This window comes from Oreochromis aureus, linkage group 10, assembly GCF_013358895.1.
Source record: "Oreochromis aureus strain Israel breed Guangdong linkage group 10, ZZ_aureus, whole genome shotgun sequence".
NCBI classification, from domain to species: domain Eukaryota; kingdom Metazoa; phylum Chordata; class Actinopteri; order Cichliformes; family Cichlidae; genus Oreochromis; species Oreochromis aureus.
In genome coordinates this window covers 24,610,223-24,625,880 of record NC_052951.1, presented here as the reverse complement: position 1 = coordinate 24,625,880, position 15,658 = coordinate 24,610,223, and the positions used below count along the sequence as shown (strand labels likewise).

Below are 15,658 nucleotides of genomic sequence, written 5' to 3'. Positions count from 1 at the left end.
TATTAGCGTTGTATTCACTGCCAGCTTTGGCACAAGACCCTTTCTTATGCATCTGTTTCAATACTGAAGGTACTCCTTTCTTCATTATAATGGAGTGAAACCAAATCAAGTGAGAGCAAAACAAAACACAGGCTTCTCTCATCCAGATAAAATCTAGGACGCTTTCTAAAGCTCTAAGCAGCTGTGTTTCTTTGTGATAAAGCGCACTAAAAAGCAACCTCTATCATCTGGACATCTCTTTCTAATAACAGCATTATGTTCATTTGTCACCTTATCTTTCTAATTCTAAGATAAGCACTGAAAACTAAAATTGAGCTTTGGGCCGCTATTCAGTTTGATTCAGAAGGAATTTGTTCTACTGCAAAGTCACAGCAGTGTTTCAGTGACGGGGAAAGAAAAACCTTCTGCTTTCACTCGGTGATATTTTTTTAAAGAAGTGGACAAGCAAGCTGTAAAGGCATAGAAGATTGTGAGATTTTTGACCACCTTTCACTTTGTCCTGCAACATTTTTCAATTTTCTTCAAATCCACTGGGAGCCTACTGTACTAAGAGACGCGAAGGCGCACAAGAGCACAGCAACTCAATGCAAATTCCTGCACATTTTCAGAGTTTCACTGATTGTGGGGTTATTGTGGAATGAGAGGGAGGTGTAATAGTGAAGATTACCTGGGGTCAACCATCCAAAGCAACAAGAGAGGTAAGGAAGAGAGCGCAGGCAGGTTGGAGAGGTTGGACATGAGTGTTGGGGGCAATGTGTGACAGCAAGAGTTAAAGGGAAGGTCTACAAAATGCTTACGAGTTCAAAAGACCAGGATGAGCATCAGATACATGAGAGGGACAGCTCAGGTTGAGCAATTTGGAGACAACGTTGGTGAGGCAAGGCTGAGATGGCTTGGACGTGCACAGAGGAGGTGTAGTGGATATATTCGACAGAGGAAATGTCAGGCGAGAGAAAAAGAGGAAGTCCACAGAAGAGGTTCACGGATATAGTGAAGAAGGGTGTGCAGAGGGTGGTTGAGGCAGAAGAGGATGCCAGGGGGAAATCAGAAGAAGATGAAGATGAAGTCACAGGAAAAAGAAGAAGAGTTGCTGAGCGCTGGTTGGTTGGCGGGTGAAATTGGTGGCAAAGAGGTATACGGTGCTGTACCGAAACCTCCTCGCTACTGCTTTGCAGGTGTTTGTATATAAGGCAGTGATTTGCCTGCAAACAGTCATCAACAGTAATCAAAGTGTGAAAAGTGCGACAAGAGCATCTGCTCGAAAGTAAAGCTTTCGAAACATGTTTGCAGTACTAAGGAACAACTTGTACCATCAAAGTGTTTCTAGTTTGCGTCGCATTTTTCACAGCTTCACTATCGCTCAACAAGTAGCGGCGGGAGGTTAACAAAAAGTCATGCGGTGGTCTTTAGGTCTAAAAGACCAACAAACAGAAACTAAAAGGAGCAAGGTAATGTAAACAGACTGGAAGTAAAAGCATATTTCTATAGAAATTCTCCGCTTTGTGTGTTTTTTGGAGATCGGAAACGCCTTCGATGCGATTATATGACGTGAAAGACTGCAAACACTAGATATAAGCGAGAAAACTCCAAAGGACTCCTTCATCTTATGAGAACCAAGAATACAGAAAGTTTGCCTCCTCCACAAATAGACTGCAAAACACTTGAGTCATAAAGGGTATCGCTCAATATGAATGGGCCTCTGCCCAGAGATCAGCTTACTGTACATAACACAGCAGATGCATTTAGTGTATCAGGGAGATACTCAACTTTATTATCTAACAACCGTTAATTTCAGATGTAACCAGTTCAAGCTGGTTTTATTTTTTAATTAGAACAGATACATGCAGTGCAAAATTAAAAGCCACCGGGTACCCATATCCACAGTAGCCTTCCAATTATGTAATTTAGTTTCTTGTGTATATTACAGCAAGCATCTACAAAGTCTAAAAGTACGGCTTGGTTTTGGAGAATAGGTAAATGTTATCCGATATGCAGTGATGTGAGAAAGAAATGCAGAAAAAGATGCGTCCACATGTAGCAGAGTATGCAGCGCAGCAAACTGATGTCAACTAGTGTCATCACCATCGTTCGTGGCTAGTTTAGTTAATGATACATACAGTGCTTAAAATATTAATTAGACAACCACTCAATATAGGGTTTGCTATAGATTAACAGTTATGGTAATTACCAAAATCATTTTTTGTGTTCCAGTATGCGAAAACTCTTTAATTAAAATAATCATTTTAAAGCTAAATTATGATTGTTTTGCACAAATTTACAAATTTTACATAAAAGGAGAAAAAAGTAAAACACAATAGTATTATTTATTTATATCAAGATAAAATAACTTACAGGTATTTAGAAGAAGTAGTTGTATTGGTTGTTGCTTGATTGATTTCTGACTTCTTTTTAACACTCTAAAACTTGGCACGCCCCTGAAAAGCCCCGTCAGGCTTTATTAATGATTCTAATATTGAAATAGAAATATTTTTTTCAATTCAAATTCAAAATCCTGTTAAATAACTTTTTGTTGATTTCAAATATTTAGCCAAAAATTGGTTTTGGTTAGCCAACAAAAGTTTTCCCAAAAGCTGTTAAGCAACTTTGTACATAAACGTATCCCTTTGAAGCCAAATGTATATTTGATACATGAGGTTTTGAGACTTCGACACCATGAGATGTAAAAAGAGCTAAATAAATGGCACATTTTATGCAAAAAAACATTGGAAAACAGATGATACAAATTAAAAATAACATTCAACAAAATACTTAAATTTTTTTTTTAATTTAGTCAAAAGATTCAATAAACACTCCATTTAAAAATATCTGGAGACCCTCTTTTCGTAATTAAATAAACGATGTGTTTATAATATTTGTGAGGAGGAAATTGCATTCAAGCAAAGAGATTGACAGTCTGTGTCGTGTCAAAAATCACTTAAGCTTCGGCATCTTTTGCCACCCTGAATTTGAACATTTCTTAATTGTTAAATGTGGGCAAAGATCAGAAGGAACCCACAGGCATGAAAGTCAAAATGCTGTCAGATCAGCACACAAATAAATACAAAGTCAGACACATAAATGTTAATGATGGTATAATATAATGGGAGACTAAAAATAAAGCTTACTTTCACAAACTGAGTTTAATTTAAAATCCATCTCTGGCCAGAAGTGAATAGAAAGAATAGTGAAGAGAAAAAGGGGGTGGGGACAAACAGCCCAATAAAATGTTGTTAATCTATTGCCTGCTGTTAGCTTGAGGGTCAAAGGGGAAAAAAAGAGGGTATAGGTCAAGAGAGTCTGAAGGAGACTGAGCTAAAGAAAAAGGAAAAGATAAAGTCCAGAAAAAAGAGGTTTTAGCGTGTTGCCAGACTGAAGGAGGAAGCCCAAAAGAAGAGCTGTCTTGCAATCTTCAGAGTGGGGAGGAGAGATTTATGTGCCAGTAAAACTGGGCTATTCCCTTTTATATGGGGCTCTTCCTGTAGCCTGGCCTCCCCGCCTGTCCTGCACAGTCTTAAGTACTCTGACATTTATGCTGACGAAAACAAAAAAACCAAAGAAACGCCGCGCTTCTTTGCTGCCTGTGACCATTTCCACTCCAGAGTCCTGCCATTTCACTCTTCCCCTCTTCCTCCCCCCTTTCCCGTCTTTACTTGCCTTACAATAACAGGGACACGGAGTCTGTGGAGTAAGGTTAAGTACATTATTGACTTCCTCAACCTCTGTTGCCTTTCTCTCTCGCTCGCCGTCTTTCCACCTCTTCCCATCTGTCTAGCTTTACCTCGTCTTCCTGCCTTTGAGGGGAGTTGTTAAGTACATCACTGACTTCCTCCGGCTACGACTGTCTGACTTCGAGTCTGCACGCTTGGATCCATCTCAGGGTTTCCCCTCGCCTATTAAACTCGCAGACGACCCACTTAAACCACGCTCAGGCTACCAATGTGTTTTGTTTTTTTCTTTCTTTCCATGTGCAGCTCAGTCATTTCTCTCCTGACCGCTTAAAGGAAAATGTCAACACTGAGAAAATAAGACATAAAATATGTTTGAGGGTCTATTTTTTACACCAACCTGCTAAATGAGTCATTTTGGGAGTGTTTTAAAGCAACTGCAACAGAGACGTTTTGTGGCACGGGCTCGAATAAACACAAAGAGTCAGAGCTTGAGCTTCAGACGACCTGATTTGCGGTTTGAGCCAGCCGGTCAATTTACTGAGCACTAAAAACAGCCAGGTGTCTCTCTTGTAAAGCACCGGTTTTTATTCTATTTATTTATTTTTCTGTGCGAGTTGAGCAAACCACAGCGTGCGCGCATTAGCATCTCCTTTTCCAGCTGCCTAATAACATACACGGTGATGTCACTCAACAGCCTGACCAAAGATCAACAGCAGGAGCTGGTGATGACAAGAACGAGGTGGTAAACCCAAACTGAATGAAAACACACCAAGAAGACGGTGCAGAGCGTACGTCAGGAAACCTTTTGCAGGTGCTCGATCAAAAAAAAGAAAAAAAAAGAAACAAAGTCAAGCCACGAGTCGAGAGACACAAAAGGATTATTCACTGGATCCCACGAGATTTTAAAGAGCATCAATCAAGGTATGCAAAATGTCCTGGCATTTTAAACTGTCTCCAAGGACGTCTCACACTACAGCTCTACCAGTGCACTAAAAAGCAACTAACTGGATTCATTTACAGCATGATTGGGTATAAAAAGAGCATCTTAGGCTACATTCACACTGCAGGTGAAAGCGTATCAAATCCGACTTTTCTGACCCTATGCGACCCATATCCGATCATGGTATGAGTGTTTGAACAGCACAAATCCGATATTTTCAAATCCGACCTGGGTCACTTTCGTATGTGGTACTGAATCCGACACATATCTGATGAAAGCGACTGCTGTTTGAACGGTCACGTCGCATTAAATTCGTCTTTTACGTCAGTGACACAAGACAGACGCCAATTATCAGCGCCGGAGAAGCACAAGAGAAGACATCGAGAACGCTTCCTGGCCATCCAGTGTAGATGTTAGTGAAACTGTTGGGAAGACGACGTTGGAGAAACGTGAACATTTTATTTGTACTGTATTTTCTGCAGATTCTGACAGAAATCTGCAACTATCCTTTGAAGCACCGCTCCTCTCTAAAACAGCAATAAGGATCATTATTAGACCATATGTAAATAACAAAATAACAAAATTGGGAAACGTAAGTCCGAAAGAAGTCTTTATATTAAGGGCCATCAGTCAAACAACTGGGTCTAAACAGAGCGTGTTGTGTGTGACGTCTTCTTTTGCGCATGTGGGCCGCTTTGAGGGTTCACACTAGAGCGCGTTTGCAGTCACATTTTACTTGTTGTGTGAACAAGCAGACAAAAAAAATCGGATTTGATCAAAAAATCAGAATTGAGCATTAAGACCTGCAGAGTGAACGTAGCCTTAGAGAGGAAGAGCTTCTCTGAAGTAAAGATGAGCAGAGGTTCCTCAATCTGAAAAAACAGAAAAACCTGCACGTTCAATTCTGGAACAATTTCCGAATAATGTTCCCTGAAGTAGAACTGACTTTGAATATCTCATCATCTGCCGTGCACAGATTCAGGAAATATGGAGAAAAGGCTGATAATAATAATGTCCGTGTCCTCGGGTGGCACTGCATCAAAAACAGACGTGATTCTGTCGTGGAAATCACAGCATGAGCCCAGAAAAACTCCCAGAAATCACTACAAACAGTTCACTGATGTATCCACTTAAAGCTCTATCATGCAAAGAAGAGGTAATATGTGAACACGGTGGGGAAACACCGCCGTCTTCTCTCAGGCTCATTTAAAATGGACTGTGGAAAAGTGGAAAAATGTTCTGTTTAAAGAAGACGAATATTGAAGTTCTTTCTGTAAAACATGGACGCAGCATCTCCCCAACTAAAGAGGAGCGGGACCATCAGGCTTTTGTCAGCACTCAGCTCAAAAACTTTAACCTCTGATGGTATCGGGGTGCAACAGTGCCTACTGAACTGGCACATCTGGAAATGCACCATCAGTACTAAAACATATATACAGGTGTTAGAGCACCATATGCTCCCATAATGTCTTTTTTGCATGTTTCAGGAAGACGATAAACGGCATCCTTCATCTGTTACAACAGCATGGATTCACAGTAGAAGAGTCCAAATGCTGGACTTGGACTCACCAATTGAAAATATTTGACACATCATAAAATGGAAAAAAAAAATGACAAAGAAGACAGAGGACTGTTGAGCAGCTAGAATCCTCTTTCAGACTAGAATGGGACGACATTCCTCTCTAAAGTCCAGCAGCTGCTCTCCTCAGCTCCCACACATCAACACGCTGTTGTTAAAAGACGAGGGGATGTTACACAGTGGTAAACATGGCTCTGTCCCAACTTTTTCAGACGTGTTGCCATGCCATTTTTCTTCTGTTCCACTTTGAATAAAATAAGGGTTTATAAGATTTGCAAATAACTGCATTCTGTTTTTATTCATATTTAACAGGCACCCTTTTTTGGGAATTGGGGTTGTAGAGAAAGCCGGAAATATTAAAATTAGGGATTCTGGGATTGCTTATCCTGGCTCACAGTCACGACCCGTGGTTGATGTAATGCATAGAAAGTGTGATTTTGGTACCATCACAACTCAAAATCTTGTCATGGCAAACCTTCTAATATTTCTAGAACACGTTAAAAAGATATTTCCAGGAAAAAAAACCCCTGCATACAACACAGTCGGAACGCTGTAGAGTCGTTAATATATTTAGCTTTAAATGTTTGAATGGTAAAGGTCAACTGCTTGTTTAGTTTTAAAATAAAGCTGAAGGAATAAAATAATTACCTAAAGCGAATCTTTCAGCATGTCTTTTGTGTTGACCAAGGCCTCGAGGTAGCGGCTGCTGGTTGCAAAACAGCATAGGCGTAAATAATGCGACAATTATTGCACAGGAGGTTTTGCATTTAACAGATGGTTGATTACAGAGCCATTCAACCAGACTCTTGTCTTTACAGAGGAAGGGAATGTTTGCACCCTGGCACTGTGAGCTCATGGCTAGCTTCTGACACTTGGATTTCATTTGGTTTGCTGTTAATGCTAACAAGCTGTTACTTAGTGAAGTACAAAATCTCGAAAGTTATTCCCCGTTGTGTGAAGACAGTCCAAAGCGATTCTCTGTATAATGTTAGAGTAGCAGTTGGAGAGCTGGGTTCATTTTACTTACTCACAGCCCACTTTTGGTTCCAATTTTGGTGTTTTTTTAGTCCTGCAACTGTTTTGGACTATGCCTGTTAGGATAAAAGCAGTACATCTAAGCAGTAGCCAGGCGCTCATATGTTTTGGACTGAATTATAAAGATTTTTCCTCTTAAGGCTGCACCATTTCCCTTTCTTTTGAATTGACCAGAACGACGAAGCGTTGTCAGCCAATCTGGCAAATTTTGGCCGCGCAAGTTATTTAACCTACCAACCATTTTCACAATACAAAAATAAAGGATTAATTGTTCTATTTTGCCCATTAAAAACTCACCTATTATTTAAGATACTGCTGGTATCTTTAGTTAACCTGACACAAAGCTATCATGAGCGCTGAAGCTGTGATTGTAAGCTAAGCGGACAGTCTCTTTAACCTCCTGTCCTGTGGTAACCCAGCATTTCTCAATGCATGTGTAAAGGGGGAATTGCTGGCCCGTTTAAGAGAAAGACTTGACAGTAATTGGAAATGTCACTGTATCGCCTTAAAAATCCCCCTCCCCCTCCTGTTTTTTGGGGGGTAGCAGAATCACCTGAGGCAGAAAGCAGACCAACGGCTCAACAACTGCCAAGAACAGCCCCTAAGTTCATTTTCTCAATTTTTCTCTCCCGCTCTGCCTCACTTTTTCTACATCTGCACCTGATACCCTTCCTTTCCTTTCGCTCAGTCGCCCGACCTTACTTCCTATTTTCTACTTTATGTCTCTCCTTCCTCTCATGCAGTATGCACAACCGTGTCTTCAATCAGTTCAGTGAACCCCAGCTTAGCCTGCAGATTGAGATATTTTGTGTTCTACAGAGAGACAGGGTGGGTGAAGGAGAAAAGGAGAGGGAAACGACTCGCAAATGTACAACTTTATATCCATCAGTGCAGCGAACCAAACACCAGGTCTGCACTGGGTTACGTCCTGAATCGAAAAGCAAAAAGAAAGAGACAAAAGGAGAGAAACAAGAGGGAGTATGTGATGGTCTGCCTTCTTGCCAAAAGGCTACAACAGATGGTACGGCATGCTTTTATCTCTGCAGCCAGAATGGTTTAAATCACTTTTTTATATAATTGAATCTATTTTTAATTTGACTTTCCTTTTGCTGCTTACCCAAAGTGCTGACTAAAATGGCAGCTAAACATGAAAGCAGTTTATGAAATCTTTTATATTATTTTTTGGCGAGCCCCTCTGAATGAAGTACTTGATTGTAAAGGACACCATGACTTTAAATTTCTAGGAGCAGATTAGTTCATTCAAAAACAACCATCCTACATTTAATGCTTACACATCATGGTCACCTACAACTAATGGTTGAAACTTTGGTACGTACAAGTCTTTTGTCAGAATTAAGATGCATTTTTTTATTTATTCATCTGTATCTATTCTGCTTGACACATGAGGACCCTGTACAAACACACTGAAATTAGAGCTCAACATTCGCTATTTGCCACTATATCAGTGTAAAAAAAAAAAAAAACGATATCAGTCGGGCCTTTTCCCAGTGAGAGGACTCCACCTGGGCTTACCAAACTATTAATGGACAGAATTTCAAGACAACAAATGCCGGAACGTTTGCAATTTTGTGACCTCTGAACCAACTCTGTTTTTTGCAGATGTGGTTCTTTTGGTTTCATCGGGCACTGACCTCCTGATCACACTGATACGGTCTACAGCCAAGCAGGAATGAGAATTACCGCCTCCAAGTCTGAGATCATGGTTCCCAGCTGGAAAAGGTCGGTTTGCCTATTCAAGAATAAGAGAGCAGAGGAGCAGAAGAATGACCTACGGACTGGCACAGCATTGGCAGGGATGGGGATGACGTACGAATCTACCACTTGATTCACATTCCCTCCCTCACCTACAAGCTACTGAAATTGGCTTCCTCTAGAGGGTGCCCATTTCGGACTAGCTTCTCTTCTCTCAAGGATTGGGAGTAGCTCCAAGTCGAAATATTTCACTAGGAGGCCTCCTTGGTAAAGTTTTGGAGAACAGACGCAGGACATGCTGAAGAGATTATATCTCTCAGCTTGAGACTCTTGTAGCTGTGCTTTGGGCCCAGATAAGGAGCAGGATGAACATTAAGTTGCAATGGGGCAGGGATAGCTCGGTAGGTAGAGTGGTCCCCTGAGCAAGGTACTGTCCCCAGGCAGTGGATTGGCTGCCCACTGCTCCACTAGAGTAAATGGGTTAAATGCAGAGAGTAATTTCCCTACAGGGATAAATACAGTATACATTAAGTAGATTGTTTTCTAGGTAATGATGTCTAATCTGATCAAACTAACTGCCATAATATCGAGCCAGCTTACTGTAGCCATAAAACATACGTGAATATCAACTTGTTCATTAAAACTATTGGAATTAAAAAGAATTGCAAAAAGAAGCCAGCTGGCTTTAAGTGAACAGTGTGATATTTGGCTGGCAGCCACTGAGGGGAATCCCAGCAAAGAGAAACATCCTCATATCATATTTACAACAGCAAAGGCCGAGGCATTATGTTGCAGGAACCTTCAAAAAGCAAATTACAGGACTTTGTTGCCTGATGTCATTTATTATCAGTGCTATGAGACTGTTTTATTTGAGTGCATCAAACTGCCCCATGTTTTATGACGCAGTGCTGTGTGTATGAGTCGACAGCTGCAACACATTTGGATGTATTTACCGAATTATACTGCATCAACGCATCATTTTAGATATAATGTAATACATGATAATATAGAGCCAAGTAGTCGATTACCCAACAACTTTCGATATCTGTTAAAAAACATATTATATTTTTAATGGATAAATGTGAGACAGTCTTTTATGATATGTTTGGATTTAAGATTCTTTATTAAAAGGCAAACAGTCAAAAATCCAAATTCCAAACAATCTGAAGCACTGGGAAAAATACTGGAAAGTACTTTCTTTAAATTATAGATGACTTAAATACTGCTCTATCGGAGCACGTTGTTGCATTCGTGTGTTTCACTCCATCACCACGCTGTTGGTTTGTGTTGCATTTTGAACCCCTACTATAATAGCTCTGCACTTTGTCAGAGTTGAAGCAGGACAATAGCTGGAGGCAGCCAGCTGTCAGAATCAATGAAACCCTGTTGTACAAAGAGGAGAAGACCATCAAACAGAATGAAATATTTAACTATGTCACGAACTAATGTGATTTGGTGTGGCTAAACAGGTCTAAGAAAAAGGAAGGAATTAAGTTTGGGAAAGAGCAGAGAGAAGGACTGAGGAATCAGGAATTCCAGATCAATACAGCAGAGAGTTCACAGAGCTCGGAAGTTAAAGGGGAAATAAACCGACCGGGAGACTATTAAAAAAAAATTCAGAGGAAGACAGAGGAGCTGCAGAGGCAAACAGCAGTCTGTTAGCCTCGCAGAACAGAAATCTGAGTGGAATGACAACAAATTCGAAAATAAGTATGAACAAACATATTAAACACACTTAAACCATAAAAGAACTTTAAAGTACATTAAACAAAACCACATTTCCTATTGATCTGGTTCATTTAAAAAAGGCATCACAACCTGGTCTCCATTTCATCTAATTCAGAATTAGTTAAATTCAGTAACCAAAAAAACCAAGCGTACAGGCAAAGAGACAGAGACCACGTTCAAACACTCACTCATACACACTGTAGGTGTTGACATGCTATCCGCTGCCCTGTGGCCCAAGTATGTAACAAAAAAAGAGGCAAAAGAGTTGGTTATGGTTTCTCTTTTTCTCTCATTTTCACCATTTTGCCTCTTTGCACCACAACAGATATCAGAGGAAACAATCAGAGTGCGACTGAAGTGCAGACTCTCAGCTGTAATTCAAAGGGTTGCCCAAAATTATTGTATTACGCAGTGAGGACTTAGGGCTTGAATGAAATTGGACAATTCCCTGTTTCATGAGCCAGATGTGATTTTTTTTTCTTCATTTTTTCCCATAAATAAAGCTTGTTAAAAGTCTGGAGTTAATTCCAAGTGTGGTATTTGCCATTGGAAGCGGTTTCTGGGAACCAACAACATCCAGTCACAGGAGGACCAAATGCATGTGAAACAGGCAAATACTTAACTTAATTAATAATAATTATAATAACTCAGACAAAATGCAGGATCATTTGGAATGACCAAATCAGTGGCCGCTGACCTCGACATCATGACCAACCCTAGATGTCCACAGATTCCCACAAAGGTAGATGAGCGCAGGATCCTTTCAATGATTTACATTTTTATGTGATCTGCCCCGGGACTACAGATGTAAATTAGCAGTTTTGCTCCAGGAAGGAGGAATATTATTATCCAAGCCCATCATAAAAACGAAGGCTTCTTCACACAAGGCTCATACAGATGATCACCAGAGTGGACAGAAGAAACTAAGATCAACCTGTACCCGAACAGTGGGAACTTGGAATGGGCTACAAGCCTATGCATAACGCAGTACCTGCAAAACATACCGGTGTCACATGGATGCATGGACGTGTGGCTTCCAGTCACATTGGGTTACTATAATTATTGATGGCGTGACAGAAAGCAGAAGCAGACAGAAGCTCTCTGCGGTATATAGAGCTATACTTTCAGGCATGTGACAGTAGTGATGGAAAATTACCTGAAATATACTGTTAATGTAAACCCAGAAGTTTTTAAAGGTAAGGAAGCAGAATCTTCTTCAGTGGCTGAGCTAATCACATGATCTCAACCTTATCAACTATGTATTTTACAACCAGAGAACAAAACTGAAGGCAGAAAAGCAAACTACAAATGAAGACAGCTACAATAAAGGCCTAGCAATGCATTACAAATTGTGATGTCTGTGGTTTCCAGACATCAGGCAGTCTTAACAAAGTATTATAAATAATCAGTTTCCGTCGGTAATTTTTCCAATTATATTTAAGCCCCTGAAAATAGGATAGTGTGTATAAAAATAGATGTTATTCCTCAGTGGTTAATTAACTTATCTTCAATGAATTAAAGCTGAGCATCTGCACCTTAATTGCATCTTGATTGTAGTTTTCCTGCATATGAAACAAAAACCATCAAAATGTTTCCACCGCGTGTCCCAATTAATGTGTAGGAATGGTGTGATTGATCCAGTGGTAATCATCACTTTGCTTAACGTTAAGATGTTACTATCAGCCTTTAAAGTCTGCCTTCAAAAACCAGTCCGGTCTCCTTCAGCTCAGATTAATTCAGATTAGCTGTCATGTGCAATCTAGTCCATGTTACTCTAGCAGAATCCACTGGTGTGACTTATTTTTTCCCCAGTTACTCTGGCTGATTACACTTCTGCTGAGATTAAAACTAGGTGGAGCTTTGCTGCGTAATGCTCTGGATACAAATATGTATACGCACACACGTATGTTGCGTGTATGTGTGCATGCGCATGTGTCAGTGAGTTTTACCGGGCTTAGAAAGACACCTTAGGTATTAGCTGGTATAAGCCACATTTTCTGTTCATAGTTTTTCTGTCAGCCCAAACCATTTACAGTGAGAAGGTTGACTAATGCATGCTGGGAAAAGCCAAGTTGCCTGGGGAGCTAATTAATTGGCTGACTATGACACTGCTGAGAGCACTGTGTCTGACTGAATGTTTAAAGGGGACTGTCCTCTGAAATGTGCAACATATCAGGCTTGAGAAAAAGGCCGTACGCGGGCAGCGAACAGCAGGTGGGAAAGAAATTCATGACTCAGCTGGTTTTAGCAGTTCATATAGAGTAGAGTAAGCTACAGCACAGACACCAAGTATGCATGCTCCTCAAGGACGAAGGCTGAATTCACATTTGTGCATGTTAGAAGCAAGATTTCAGAAACTTTATTCACTTTGAAAGGTGTACCATCGAGTGTTGCTGAACTGAAGTATGAGTCTGTACAATGAAATCACATTTATTAAAAATGCTCCAGTGCATGCACTCACCAATCAAACTGCACTGTGAAAGCAGCAAGCAAAGGAGGTGCAGCCTGTCAGCTCACATCAAAATGAAGAAGAAAGTACTTATTGGTAAAATTACCACAGTTAGTCATAAAAAGCTAATGTCCCTTAGGTTTTTTTGTGAGTTCGCGTCACTTGTTTAAATTTGTTTGTGATGTTTCTCATGAGGTGCCACTGAGAATCTAAAAATGGCAAAACCAAAGTAAACAAAGCTTGGGAATGTTCACACACCAAATTAAAATTTCTTGAATTAAAAGACCAGGGTTTAGTTACCAGAAAAAATAAGGCATAGATAAATATATGATGTAAATTGGTAACCTGCTAAGGCAAGGAGGTTCGATGCCTTCCTACAACGTTTGGGTAGCTAATGCAGTCGTCATTCCAAATAATACTATAAGAAACACAGATTTTTGAAGTCATGAAACTCTTATGATCTCCAAAGCTGATAACTCACGGAAAGTGCATGGCCAGACTGCTTTGAGCTGATTCAAAGGCAACAGTAATTCAAATAACTGTTCATTACAACCAAGTTATGCAGAAGACCATCTCTGAATGCAGCAGAAGACCTCACCAGATGGGACTGGTGTCAGATAAGAACAGGAAATTGAGGCTATAGTTTTCAGAGGATCACCAAATTTGGGCAATAGAAGAAGCATGAAAAAAGTTTACTATCATATTAATATGGACCAAAATCTCTGAGATTTCCAGTCACAAAAAATTAAAACAGTTCTCAAGAAAAAATAGGGTTGAACCCAGTAATAGCACAGAAAACCTCATGAAGTGACATGAATAAAATCCTAAAGTAATAGGATACATTTAAAAGTGATCAGACCTAATTGTGTGTATGCTAGCACAGGCTTTAAACTCTTTATCCCTAAGAACGTTTGGACATGGAGAAAATTCAAAGCCTCAAAGCTGCAAGTTTTATTCAGTACCTTAATTCTAAAACCATGTTAACACTTAAAAAGGTTCCCAAAAGTAAAGCTAATGCTGACAGCATGCATGGCATCCTGCAGAGTTTCCCAATCCACTCTTGTGATCATTTTATAGGGATCACTGTGTGTCGCTGCAGCTAGTAAAACTTCATCAGCACCGTTATTAAGTGAGCAGATGCTACTACAGCTGAAAACGGGAAATAAGGTGTCATAAAAAAGCACTGTTTGTTTTAGAACATCTTGACAGCAGCATACGGCCCACCTCGGGCAAGAGTAAATGTGTAAAGGTATTGCACTCAGATAGTCAAATCCGATCTGTCAATCACACCGTGAGTGGGACTGTGCCACCTTTCCGTGCTTCAAATATTCCGTGAGTTTTGTCACTTCCTTTGGAAGTAAGTTTACTCTAAACAAAAGCAAAACTAAAACTTTCACATCATTTAAAATAACAAGGGATGCAACACAAAGATTTTTCCTGTAGAGCAGCTGACGGATGATTTTTTTCTGATAACTGAATGAATTCTTTCATCTATAAAACTAAAAATAAAAAAATAAAATTCTAAAAACAAGGAAATAAACCAGGGAAAAAGCAGAAAATACATTAAGGAACGCTGGAATAAAGAAATGTGCTCGCTTTGCTTTAAATACCTTATCAATACTCAAAGTCCACAGCATGTCACTTCCTCTCAACTGAGCGATTGATTGAGGGTCTAAGATTAATCACAGCTAGTTAACCCACGTGTGATCGTGTGCAGCTCAACGCACATTTGCATCGTAAAAGATTATTCGAGCTTTTATTTGGCCTAGTCCGACTTCAAAAAAAATAAAGTCTCTCTTCTCCGTCCCGCAGCTTCCAGATCTATGATTGGCTGCATCCCATTTGTCATCCTGTCCATCCGTCTGTCTGCCTATAAGCTGGCCATCTGTCTTTCTGTCTGTCTGACTGCTTGACTCTTTGCTTCTCTGCCCGTCTACCCATTTGCCTGCCATCTGTTTAACTGTCTGCAAGTATGTCACTCCTCTGCTTGGCTGTCTGTCTGTCCTCAGTCAGAGAGAGACAGACTGTGGATGACGGTGCACTTACTTCAGCAGGAAAACACTAGTCGGAGGCTGGTGTCTGTTTTAGCACTGTGCAGCACTTAAGGTCAGCACAACAACGGTTACCATGATGGCGATCTATTATTAAGAGACTGTAGCTGTAGAAGCCCAGTGAGCAACACACACACACACACACACACACACACACACACACACACACACACACACACACACACACACACACACACAGATACAGCCCTCTCTTGAGATGAGCATGCAGTCTGGCTGTCAGAAGAAAACAGATCCATCAACAATAAAAACACATTAAGTGACTGCTGGAACATCTGGGCACATATGCACGACCTAAGAGAGAGGCTGGGATACATGCTGGTTTATTATTCATAAAGAGAAACAAGCATATAAAAATGAATAGTTAAACAGTGCAAATGAGCAAGGTGCTCTGCAGCTGCACGCACGTACACACGCCGAAATGACGCAAGCATCAACAACAACAAAACCCGGGAAGTAAAGCTTCCTGTCATTCAG

The 15,658-nt window shown here is 40.3% G+C and overlaps 1 protein-coding gene across 3 annotated transcripts in view; it reads right to left on the bottom strand.

Annotated features, from left to right (window-relative positions):
* Positions 1-15,658, bottom strand: part of jade2 (jade family PHD finger 2) — a 222,592-nt gene that overhangs the window by 193,287 nt on the left and 13,647 nt on the right. The window lies entirely within an intron of this gene.